The sequence below is a fragment of the Mustela putorius genome, unplaced genomic scaffold (genome assembly GCF_011764305.1).
Source record: "Mustela putorius furo isolate JIRA1106 unplaced genomic scaffold, ASM1176430v1.1 tig00003988_pilon_pilon_pilon, whole genome shotgun sequence".
In the NCBI taxonomy this organism is placed as follows: Eukaryota; Metazoa; Chordata; class Mammalia; order Carnivora; family Mustelidae; genus Mustela; species Mustela putorius.
Genome location: NW_025422127.1, coordinates 5,391,261 through 5,403,946, shown reverse-complemented (window position 1 = coordinate 5,403,946; position 12,686 = coordinate 5,391,261). Strand labels below are relative to the sequence as shown.

Here is a 12,686-nt window from a genome sequence, read left to right as displayed (position 1 = left end):
TTTCAAAGAACAACTATTTTTCCTTGTTTTCTGTAGGCAAAGGTTTATAACAACTGTATATAATCACCTAAGACAGAAGGCAATCCAAATATCAACCAACCCTTGAATTAATAAACCAATTATGGACTATCTATGCAATGAAACACTTAGTCAGCAATTATTCTTGATACATGCAAAAACATGAATGAATCCCAAAATAATTATACTGAATGAGAGTCAGACTAAAAGTGTACATACTACAATAATTCCATTCATTAAAAAAAAAAATCTTGAAAAGGCAAACTATTCCATAAAGACAGAGAGCAAATCAGTGCTTCCTAGAGATGGGAGGTAAGGAGATATGGCTTTCAAAGAGGCACAAGATTCTGTATATCTTGATTATGTGTATCTTGATTATCGCAATGGTTTCTTATGCGTATACGTATTAAGGAAAAATAATTAAATTATATACTTTAAATATGTGTAGTTTATTGTAAATCACTTACACCTCAGTAAAACTATTAAAAAAATAGCCAATCATAATCATTTCATGTGGTTCAACCTGTTATTGTCTCCATTTCACAGAAAAAGGACCAAGATAACTGGAATATAAAATACTTCTCTAAAGTCAAAAAGCTAGCAAGTACAGGGATAGGATTTGAAGGTTTAGAATGTCTCCAGAGCCTGAATACTTAAACACTATTTTATACTGCCTCTTTATGTATTTGTTTAAATTACATTCCCCAGACACCCTTCTCCCTGTAAGTTTTTTTATATTTTACTTGCTAGCGTTTAAGATAAGCATACTTATATTTATATTATTCGCTTGCTCAATTTGACTGTCCTTCTACTAACAGGTCCTATCAAAAGCACATCACATTGTTGTCATTATACTGAAGGTGCACTGTAAATGAAATAATTTTTTAGTTTACTTAAGGACATAAGGCCCTAAGTAAGCTCACAAATCAACATACATATCTATGAAACAAAATCTGATTGCTATTTACAGGTAATATATCTGAGGGGAAATTGTCCTCAGATCGGTAAGTACCTACATCATATATACTTTCTCATCTATATTGTTCACATATAAAAATAGGAGAGAATCCTCACTCCTCTCATGTACTCTTCTAAGGGTAGGGGCCTATTCCCTGTATACCAATTATCCCACTTTTTTAAAATTAGTGATGCACTGGACAATTTCTTTTACTGATCAGATAAAAACTCCATTAAGAAAAGAGTTGTTTTATTGACCATTGTTTACCCAGAGGAAGAACATAAAAAAATGTTCGGTAAGAATATGTATAATTAATTAATGTAAAAGATGCATAGTTTTGGAAAGAAGCTTTATAGACTGTAAATGTTACTAAGTACGCTTACTGAGTAAATGTTACTAAGTCAATAACCTATTTCAGTTGGATAATGAGAACTATGAAAAACTGAGTTTAACTTCAATAGATGAGAAGACCAGGTTAAGTAGCATGATAGAGCTACATTCTGGAAAAATACTTGTCTAGTCTCTCAAGTACAATAAAAAAAAAAAAAAAAACACGAAATACTTTCAAACAATAATCTTGTGCTAAGTTCACTGTGCCAAATGTGCATTCTGTACAGTGCTTCTAGAACATGTAACCTTAGAGTACATGGGATTTTCAAGCAATAATTTGAAGGTTTCCACATGTGTTCAGAATACAACTTTTACATATAAACATAACCTGGGAAATACTGCATTTCAATTTTTTTCCTCAATATAAAACAATTGAATACAGAAGTGAGTAGGGGTTTTTACTTCAGAATTCCTCAAGCAAACATATGCCCATATATCATAACATTTACAAGTCTTAAATGATAGCATCGCATGAAAAGAGATTAAAAATCTTAAAAATTTACTTAGCAGTTTTATTCAAAACATTTTTTCAGAACTGCAAAAGGATTACTCCTTGAGGTATAGGAATTCCCATGTTATTATTAATAATGAGCAACCATTATCACCATCTTACTTAATTATCTTTTCCTTTAAATCAACTTAATTTTATTTTCCTTTCATTTTGTCTTTTTTCTTAATTAATATCCAAATACCTACTGGGATACAAATAACCCCAAAATACTCTGCTTGTGAAACTCCCAAATTATTAAATGTAATTTTAATTATGATTAACTAGCATGGTTAAAATATTCATTTCAATGGGAATATAATTATCCAATTACATTTTAAAAACTATTTGACTCAGGTATTTACTCATCACTGTGCATTTATTTCTAAAGCCTACTTACCTAACAAAATATTGCTAAGTCATTCCAGCAATTTTCTATGAAAATGACAGAAGAAAGAAACTCCAAATACTAGGTCTTTAATCTGCTGCTCATCCTCTATTTCCGGGTGAGTTTTAATCATTTGCAAGTAATATAATTGTGTATTTACGATAAGTGCATATCAAGAACTAAAAACAATATTAAATTCGAAGGTGAGGGGAAAAAATCACCACCTGGAAATTTTCAAAGAAACTCTTTAAAAACTATTTCCATAACTATCAGATTTCCTAAATTTGATACAGATAAAAAATAGGCTGATGGGGGAGAAAGATCTATTGATAAGAACTCTTTGATAAGAGCTCTTCCAATCTGTGAGCTTCACAAAGAATAGAGTCTGCCGCCTCTTTACCTCAAACTCAGAGGGATGGCTGAAATGATTTCCCTGTAATTCTGCCCAGGAAGACAGAGAGAACCTGTCCTTGACTCAGGCTGGCAAAAGCTAAAGTGGGCTGTAGCAGCCTGAGAGAGATGGCTGCAATAGGACAGGCCTGCATTTCTGGCATTCATCAGGACAAGGCTTAGGCCAGTATTTCCTCTAAACCTGATTCAGCTGCACAAGAAACAGTGCATGTATAAAGCAGGAGTTCTCATCACCCCCTTCTTAGGTTTGATTAATTTGCAGAGTGACTCATAAAACTCAGAGAAACATTTTACTTGGTAGATTACCAATTTTTTTTAAACAATTTTTATTTTATTTGACAGAGAGAGAGATCACAAGTAGACAGGCAGGCAGAGAGGAGGAAGCAGGTTTCCCGCTGAGCAGAGAGCCCAATGCCCGGCTGGATCCCAGGACCTTGAGATCATGACCTGAGCCAAAGGCAGAGGCTTAACCCACTGAGCCACCCAGGCGCCCCAGATTACCAATTTATTGTAAAAGAATAAAACTTAGGAGCAGCCAGATGGAAGAAATGTATAGGACAAGGTATGTGAAAAGGGACATAGAGCCTCCTTGCTCTCTGGGAGCACTTTCCCCCTGGATCTCTGTGTGTTTACCAACCAAGCAATCTAAACCCCATTGTTTGGGTTTTTTATGGAGTCTAGACATGATTAATTAATCATTGACATTAACTGTATCAAACTCCAGCCCCTCTACCCTCCTGGGTAAGACAGCAATTTCCAACACTCTAATGACATGGTTAGGACCCTCTCAACCTTAGCGTTCCCCCTTAGTATTAACATAACTCATTAACACAAACTCAGATGTAGTTGAAAGAGGTTTTGAATACTGAGACAACTTTATTGCCCTTATCACTTAGGAAATTCCAATGGTTTTAGGAGCTCTGTGCCAGAAATGGGAACAAAGACCACATATATATTTCTTACTTTAAATCACATTATCACAGTGCATGTCTATCAAAGGATGGAGAAATTCCAGCAGAAAGGAATTGGGATGACAGCCGATTTCTAAAGACTGGGATAAACTGCATCTGTCTGGGTCAAAGAAATTGTAGACAAAGGAGCCTAAAGAACCTTTGAATGTCTGGAGGAAGTTAATACAGTCAGCTTTACGTATCTGTCACACCCAGAGAGTGAGATCGAGCTTCCTATGGAAAATCTTCTCCCGCTCCTTTCCTATTCTTTCACCATTTCTTTTCCATATGCCCTTGACAGAAACTGGCAAATAAAATTAGAGAACAGGAGCACCTGGGTGGCTCAGTTGGTTAACTGTCTGCCTTTGGCTCAGCAACCACCACCTCCCCCCAACTTCCGCATCCTCACTTTCTCTCAAATAAATAAATACGGTCTAAAAAAAAAAAAAAGGATTAGAGAATAAGAGAAGAAAAATGAGAAGCAACCTAAGGAGACAGAGACAACAATGGAGCCCTAGCCTTTATTCCAAGTAAGGCTTGAGCTACTTGAGAGGAAGTTTGCCATTAAAATGGGTTCTGAGCTTGCACTAATAATTGGTACCCCAAATTCCAATTTCTTAACTGAGATTATGTTTGTAATTTTTAGGAAAGACATTGCTTGGGTATTCAAGGAAGTGGACACCAAGATTATACATATATTTGGACAAATTTCTATAAAGAAGTAGGACTAGAGCCAGAGAAGGCTGGGAGAGGCTTCAGACTTGAAAGCCAGGCCTGTCTTCCTAAAAGGGGCTGGGGTGAAGTGTCTCAGCCTGCAGAACATCTCTGAGAAAATTTTTTCCAGGCCGATGGAAAATCTTTGAGTCAAAGTCACCCATTAGGGGAGTCCTATATTTGCATAAGGATAAGATACCTGTTGTGTGAAGTCATTGGCTATGAGCAGCCTATGGAATTCAGCGGTGGATTCAAAAGGACTACAGCTGGCAACCATCAGAAAATTAAGCTGCTGGCCACAGTAACAGATCTGAATGACACATTTTTATAACCATGAAGGTCATTCCCTTGCTTGAATTTTCACATGGACAACAGGAAGTGACTCACACTGAACAGATGTTAAAGGAATGGTGGTGGGAGATAAAATGATAAGGTATTTTTATTCTACCAGGAGGCATATGTAATGTAAATTCCTGTAACCTAGACAGCCCAAAGTCTCCCACCATCCTGAGGTTACTATTTTATTTAACAGAAAAATAAAATGACTCAAGACCCATTCCACATAATAGCTATGTGGTATTGGTTCTAACGCCTTATCTACTCCCTCCACTCCTGCCCCCAGTAAAGCAGTAAAGGTCAATTTCCTTGGTTAATTAATTTGGTGAAAATGACTTGCTGCATATGTGTCCTGAGTCATTACACCCTATATGCTGCTATTTGGCTTCCATTCTTGTTTCCTGGAGCTTCTAGAACATGATGATACGCAATAGTTTTCCAGAGCAATTTCTTTTTCAAAAGTTTGAAAGAATGTCTCCGGGAGCTGCTGCTTAATTAGTCAATACAACAGCAGAAACTTCTACTATTTCTAAATTGGTAGATTTGTTTGGAAAACATAGTCACGGCTCGATAACCAAACTACTTGTTTGCCACAGCACATCTAGTGGTGAAGGAAAATGCAATAATTCCTCCTTACCCTGTGCCCTACCATAAAATTTGATCTAGACCACAGGTTATAGAGATCAAAGCAGAAGGAAACTTTATTCTCCCCCTAGGAGTTCCTCTCCTTGGCTTCCCTTCTTCACTGACCTTCCCGTTTTCTTTCTTCAAGCCTTTTAATTAAGAGTCAGAATGATCCTTTGAACTACGAAAATCTAAAAGGCTTTTTAAATTCCAACTCCTTTGTTTCCGGACACGAGATAGATGGCATCATTCATTCACTCATGGTAATGATGCCATTTTCTCTAGTTTGAATTAATCTTCTGGGCCAAAAGCCTGGTGCCCGTTGTGGTGGAGCGTGAGGTTCCCCAGGAAGGCGAACAGGGCACAGCTGGAGCCTGCTGGGTGTGCTGTGGCCAGCAGCGTGGCGCAAGTAACCGGGAACAGGGGCGCCCTGGGCCTGGAAGGCAGCTAAGAAAAGGGCAAAATCAGGCCCAAGTCCCTACAGTCTCAACACTCTTGCAGAAAAAGCTCGGGGATACTGGGAGTTCTACAGGATCTGCAGAGTCCGGAGACGAGAACCTTCTGTTTGCCCCGTGGTGCTGAGGCCGCTCCTTCCAGGTTCCGTTGCGAGGAGTCTGGCTCAAGCCACCCATCGGGCAACACCAATCCTCCTGTAGCCGACTCCCACCCCTCCACACAAAACCCCACCATCAGACTCACAGTGCAGCAGCTCATCGCCCTTTTAGTCCCGCAAGGAAGCTTGCGTCCCAAACCGCAGCGCCTGAGGCGGGAAGAGGAGAGGAACTGCGCATGGCATGCGTAGGGTGCCAAGCGGTAAGCCACCTGGAGCCTAGAGCCCAGGTCTCGGGGAGAGGTCGGGAGCTTCCTGGCGCAAAACTCTGCCTGAGGCCCCAACCTGAGGTCTGCCAAGGTCCAAGCAGCAGCAACGCTAGTGCCGTCCCAACTGCACGTCCTCGGGGACATCTGCTCCAACAGCTGTGAAGTGTCTAAAATTTGGCCCAGGACACCATAATTGCCTGTTTCTGGGACCTTTTCCTTGACGAGCAGCTGTAGGGCATTATTCTCCATTTTGGGCTCAGCCCAGCAGCAACCTACCATGGGGGAGCTGACTCCTTCACCTTTTGTTTGTTTCTTTTTTGGTGTTTTTTGGCTTTTACAGCTTTAGTCACTTCAAAACCTTAGAGACACAATTCTGGTTTGGGGGGGGGGGGTACTTCAACCTCCAGCGTGGCTCTGATCTTACCTCCTCCCCAGGCAGGATAAACCAGAACCCCTTCAACCCAGCAGGGGATACAAACTCGAGGTCAAGGTCGAGGGGGCTTTGACCACCAAATGCTCACTCCAGAAGGAAAGATTTGGGCCACTATAATGAAGGATTAAAATCTGGAGCTCCCCAGCTTTCTTTTACCCTGCAAGAGCACCCGGGAGGCGTCAGAGGCTCTTTGAGGGAGGAGGGAGAAAGCACCCACCTCTCCTGGCTGCAGAAAGCAGGGACAGAGACCAAGAGGAGCTCATCTGTCACCAATGATTCTGCCAGCTCCTTTGAGGTGGCTGGGCTGGGGCAAGAGATGGGAGACAGCTATCTGGCCCTGGTCTCAGGCCAAGATGGGAATAGGGCTACTTCGGAAAGATGGGAAGTTGGAGTGTTTTTGTTTTAAGGTTTATTTTCTTCCACTTCTCAAATAAACATATATATATATATATGTTTATTTATATATATATGTTTTTTATAGAGTTGGGAAGGGTAGACCTGTAGGCAGCCTGGCTTCCCAGTATCACTCCCTATCAAAGTTCTGACTCGGGAGGAAGTTGACAGCCAAATTCTCTAACCCCTCACTGCACCACCACCACCACCCCCCACCCAGAGAAGTAGGCCTGGATCACCAGGTTTTCTGAGAAGCCCAGGGCCTTCAACCACCTTATAAATTCCTTCTACTGTGACTTCACCTAAATGTAGTTGATCTGTAGGGCCTCCTTGCCTATGGATCTATCTCACCTTCCACATTTGAGATGTCTGCCAGTTCCCCAGGGATCTCATTCAGCGACTGGATGAACTGTTCCTGTTGTAGGCCAATTTGCTGCAAAAACTGAGGGTTCTTCTGGCCCACAGTTGAATGAAGAGATGAGCATGGATTTTTTTTTTTTTAAGAATTTATTGGAGACAGAGAATGAGTGAGAGAGAGAGCAAGCACAAGCAGGGAAGGAGTAAAGGGAGAGGGAGAAGCAGACTCCCTACGGAGCAGGGAGATGGGCATGGATTTTATCTCACTACTAACATTCCACCCCAAACACCAACTTCATAGGGTAAAATGGTATGAATGAGCAATGAGCATTTCTTTTTTTCTTTTTTAAGATTTTATTTATTTATTTGACAGATAGAGATCACAAGTAGGCAGAGAGGCAGACAGAGAGAGAGAGGGAGGGAAGCAGGCTCCTACTGAGCAGAGAGCCTGATACCGGGCTTGATTCCAGGACCTGAGATCATGCCCTGAGCCTAAGGCAAAGGCTTTTACCCAATGAACCACCCAGGCGCCCCAGCAATGAGCATTTCTCGGACAAGTGTTTTTTTGTTTGTTTGCTCACTTACATTGGCAGTATAAGATAATCTTTAATGGGTAATATTTTATTCATACAATATAACATATATTCTGATCAAACTTTCATGTGTAAGACATGGATCTAAGCATAGAGAGGAGGTAACAAACAAAAACAAAAATACCCTTGTCTTCCTTTTAGGATTACATATGATTTGAGAAAAAGAAATGAAATCTAAATTATGGGAGAAGTATTTTGATGTTTCTTAAAATACACATATATATAATTTACACATACACATACAAATATTCACATTTATTAACAGATTTATAAAATATTGACACTTCGAACTTTAGGAAACAGGCTTTAATGTCACTGATTAGATAAGTATTAGAAAAATATACAACATTCACACAACAATTATTTAGAAAACTAAGTTTTACTATAACATAAGGTAAATAAAGCCATTTTAAACTTTTTTTTTTTTTTAAACATTACATGTCTTTCTGCCTTAGGAAAAGCTTGTTAAAACAAAATTAATTCTTAATAACTATATTGTTTGAAATAAAATACAGAGGGCTTCATAAGGTTGTTGAACAAGGACACTGCTCATACACTAAAAAGCAGTAGACTGAGGTAAGCTCAAAGGATCTCTTGATTAAGTGAATTTAATGAATATTATTTTTTTTTAAAGATTTTATTTATTTATTTGACAGACAGAGATCACAAGTAGGCAGAGAGGCAGGCAGAGAGAGGAGGAAGCAGGCTCCCTGCTGAGCAGAGAGCCCGATGGATGCGGGGCTCGATCCCAGGACCCTGGGATCATGACCTGAGCCGAAGGCAGAGGCTTTAACCCACTGAGCCACCCAAGCGCCCCTAATGAATATTATTTAAGTGAGTTTATATCTTAAGCTTTGAGTGCACAGAAGGCTCTTTGATCCACTTTTTAATGGTTTCAATTCAGTTCTAAGAAAACTGACAGTAGGAAAAAAACTGACTTCTTGATAGATCAGGGATAATGCCTAACATATAACATATATTTTATCTGTAGTCTTCATCAGCTCTTAAATTGCAACTATAAATATTGACTCTATTTTACTCATTAGAAAACTGTTCAAATGTATCTACTCTAAGGGCATGAAATAATGTTTATAATATAAATATGAGATGAATTTTACTCATCTAGGCCTTCTCTTTACATATGTTTAAATTTAAATGAGGATATCTCAGGATCAAATGGATAACAAGGTAAAAAATAAAGTTTCCCTTTTCTCTCCACAAAGGGGTTGAGTGGCTGCCTGCACACCATGGACATTTTATTATATGTATAACAAACTATTACCCATAGACCTTTGACCTTTGCCAGATAAGGTCAGTGTCCAAGGCACTAGTTCTTCATCTCACTGGGGCATATACTAAGGATATAAAATTTGGTGCAGATTTCCAACTTCTGATGCTTCAGAGTGTATATACCTTTTATTCCATGCTATGCCATACTATGGGCCAAAGGAAAAGCAACCAAGATTGCACAGAGCTGTGGAAGTCCTAAAGTAACAAAAGATGGTGTGACTTTGCAAAATCCATTGACTTAAAGGATAAATATAAAAACATTGTTGCTAAACTTGTTCAAGATGTTGCCAATAACATAAATGAAGAAGCTGAGGATGGTACCCCTACTGCTATTGTTCTGACACACTCTATTGCCAAAGGTGGCTTTGGGAGGATTAGCAAAAATGCTAATCCAGTGGAAATCAGAAGAGGTGTGATGTTATCTCTTGATGTTGTAATTGCTGAACTTAAGAAGCAGTCTAAACTTGCGACAACCCGTACAGAAACTGCTCAGGTTTCAGTGATTTCTGCAAGTGGAGACAAAAGAATCGGCAAGGTCATTTCTGATGCAATGAAGAAGGCTAGAACAAAGGGTGTTAATAGAGCAAAGGATGGACAAATACTACACGAGGAATTAGAAATTCTTGAAGGCATGAAGTTTGATTGAGGTTCTATTTCTCCATACTTTAATAAATCAGGTCAGAAATGTGAATTCCAAGATGCCTATTTTCTATTGAATGAAAAGAAAATTTCTAGCATCCAGCATATTGTATCTGTTTCTGAAATTGCCCATGCTTGCCATAAGCCCTTGGTCATAACTGATGGAGATGGTCTAAGTACATTAATTTTGAATACACTAAAATCTGGTCTTCAGGTTATAGTGGTCAAAGCTCTTGGTTTTGGTGAGAATAGAACCAGATTAAAGACATGGCTATTGCTATTGCTACTGGTAGTACCATGTTTGGAGAGAGATAGACTCTAAATCTTGAAAATGTTCAACCTCATGACTGAGGAAAAGTTGGAGAATTCATTGTACCAAGGATGATGCCATGTTCTTAAAAGGAAATGTGGGAAGGCTCAAATTGAAAACTATATTCAATAAATCATCAAGCACTTAGATATCACAGCTATTAAAAATGAAAAGGAAAAATAAATGATCATCTGGCAAAAATCTGAGATGCAGTAGGTATGCCCAGTTTGGTGGGATAAATGGTGTTGAAATGAATGAAAAGAAATTTAGGGATGTCCCCAGTGATATGAGCTGCTGTTGAAGAAGGCATAGTTCTTGGAGGGGTTTGTGCTCTATGCCAGTGCATTCCAGCTTGGACTTAATAACTCCAGCTAATGAAGATCAAAAATCAATATAGAAATGATTAAAAGAACACTTGAAATCCCTGCAGTGGTCATTGCTAAGAATGCAGGCATTGAAGGATCACTGATAATTGAGAAAGTTATGTAAAGTTCCTCAGAAATTAGTTATGACCCTATGTTTGGAGATATGTGAATATGACGGAAAAAGGAATCCTGGGTCCAGCTATGGTTGAAAGAACTGGTTTATTAGAAGCTGCTGGAGTAGCCACTCTGTTAAGTAGAGTAGAAATTGTAGTCAAGAAATTCTTAAAGAAGAGGAGGACTCTGGAATAGGTCGAATGGGTGGAATGGCAGTTGCCGTTCTGATTTCTAGAACTGGGCTTTACCATTATTAATGAACTATGAGAAGAAGCTCAGGACAGTACTCCTCACCAATAACTGCAGAGAAGTCAGTTGAAGGAAATGACTGAAGAAAAGGCTGGCTGATATTTAAGAAAATCACTATAATCACAAGTTACTGGTTTCAGTTGACAGTAAATAATGGTTTGCTGCTGTCACTGTCCATGCTGGCAAATCATTTATCTTGCATTTTTTAATAAAAAAGACATTTGTACATTCCTGATAACAGGATACAAGAGCCATGTTCCAATGTACTGCTTTCAACTTAAATCACTGAGGCAGTTTTACTACATTTAACTATTCTGTTAAAATCAGGGTTTTAATATTTGTCCTCACTAAATGAGAAGTTAAGAAATGGCTTTCCTGAGGAGAATAACAATAATTATGTACAAAGTAGAGAAATATTCAATTAAGTGGCAACACTTTGGTAATAAAACTTTGTTTCCAGTTTAAAAGAAATAAATTTGATTTGTGAAGAAAATCATATTCAATTTTTGGCATAACCATAAATATTTCCACAATAAATATAAATTTAAGAGTAAATGGAAAAGTATTTCTGTTGTTTAAAACTGTGGATAACATGAAAATGCAATATATTTTGGTAGGTTAAAAAACTGGGAAATTATTTCTGTGTATGGTTACTGGTTCTAGCAGCTAATATGCCACTCAGATTAAGTACTAATATAAAATATGAAAACCTTTTCCTCATAGAAATTTTCATGCAGAAATAGAAAAGCCACGTATGTACAACCCTCAATACAATTAATCTGCATACACTAAAAATTGTAGACTCTAATTAAACATTTTAATACTTTTAACACCTTAGGACCGTTTAATTTCTATTATACCAGTGGAAAAATTAAAACATAGTGTATCAGTCTTTGAAGAAATCAATTATTGAAGCACCAAATTGCTGCCACAATTCTGTATTTGTTTTCATTCATTTTACTATATTAACAATTTTTCTACCATAATTATTTAGAAAGCATAATATCAAGAAAACAGTGCTCCAGAAGTTAAAAAGACATAATCCTTACCTTCCAGTTGGAAAATCTAGAAAAGCCATACCAAAAAAAGTTAATAATAAAGAGCTTCCTAAATGTCTTATCTGAGAATATAAGGAATGAAAAGATCGAACCTAACTAAAGGTGAGGAAATGGATTACTCTGGTCCTTTTTAGTGAAAGTGTCAGAAGTCCAATTCAAGTGATTTTATGGGAAAAAATAATTTGGGCTCATATAACTGCAAAGATAAAACATCAGGCTAAATATAGTTTGCATAAAGATGGATTTAGAAACATAAAAGAAGCAATTAAAACTATCTCACATCAGATTCTTTCTCTTTGTTTTGTTGTCAAAAAACTTACTGCATGTAATAGAAAATTTGAATCTTGAGCTTGGTATCTCAAAAAAAAAAAAATCGATACAATTGAGAAATCCACACTGCAAAGCACACACACACACACACACACTCACACACACACACATATATATATATATATAGAGAGAGAGAGAGAGAGAGAGATAGATATAGATGTGAAGATATGGAGAATACTTGAGTAGTAGTTGCACATTGAAGAGCTGGTATGTAGACAGACATATGGGTAGTATGATAGTGGTTTAAGTTGAATTTTGTAGTTAGTAGATGCTGCTTTAAATTTTACACTTGTTTTCCTAGCTGGACGATCTGGGGCAAATCACTTGGCTGCTCAAAAATAGATTCTCCACATGTCCAAAATAGAGATAACAGGTCTTTTTTGTTTGTTTGTTTTGTTTATTTATTTGACAGAGAGAGAGAGACAGTGAGAGAGGGAACACAAACAGGGGAGTAGGAGAG

At 38.1% G+C, this 12,686-nt stretch overlaps 1 pseudogene; it reads left to right on the top strand.

Moving 5' to 3' along the window:
* The first annotated feature begins 9,047 nt into the window (after window positions 1-9,047).
* LOC101678202 lies at window positions 9,048-10,846 on the top strand (annotated as a pseudogene).
* The last annotated feature ends 1,840 nt before the right edge of the window (window positions 10,847-12,686 follow it).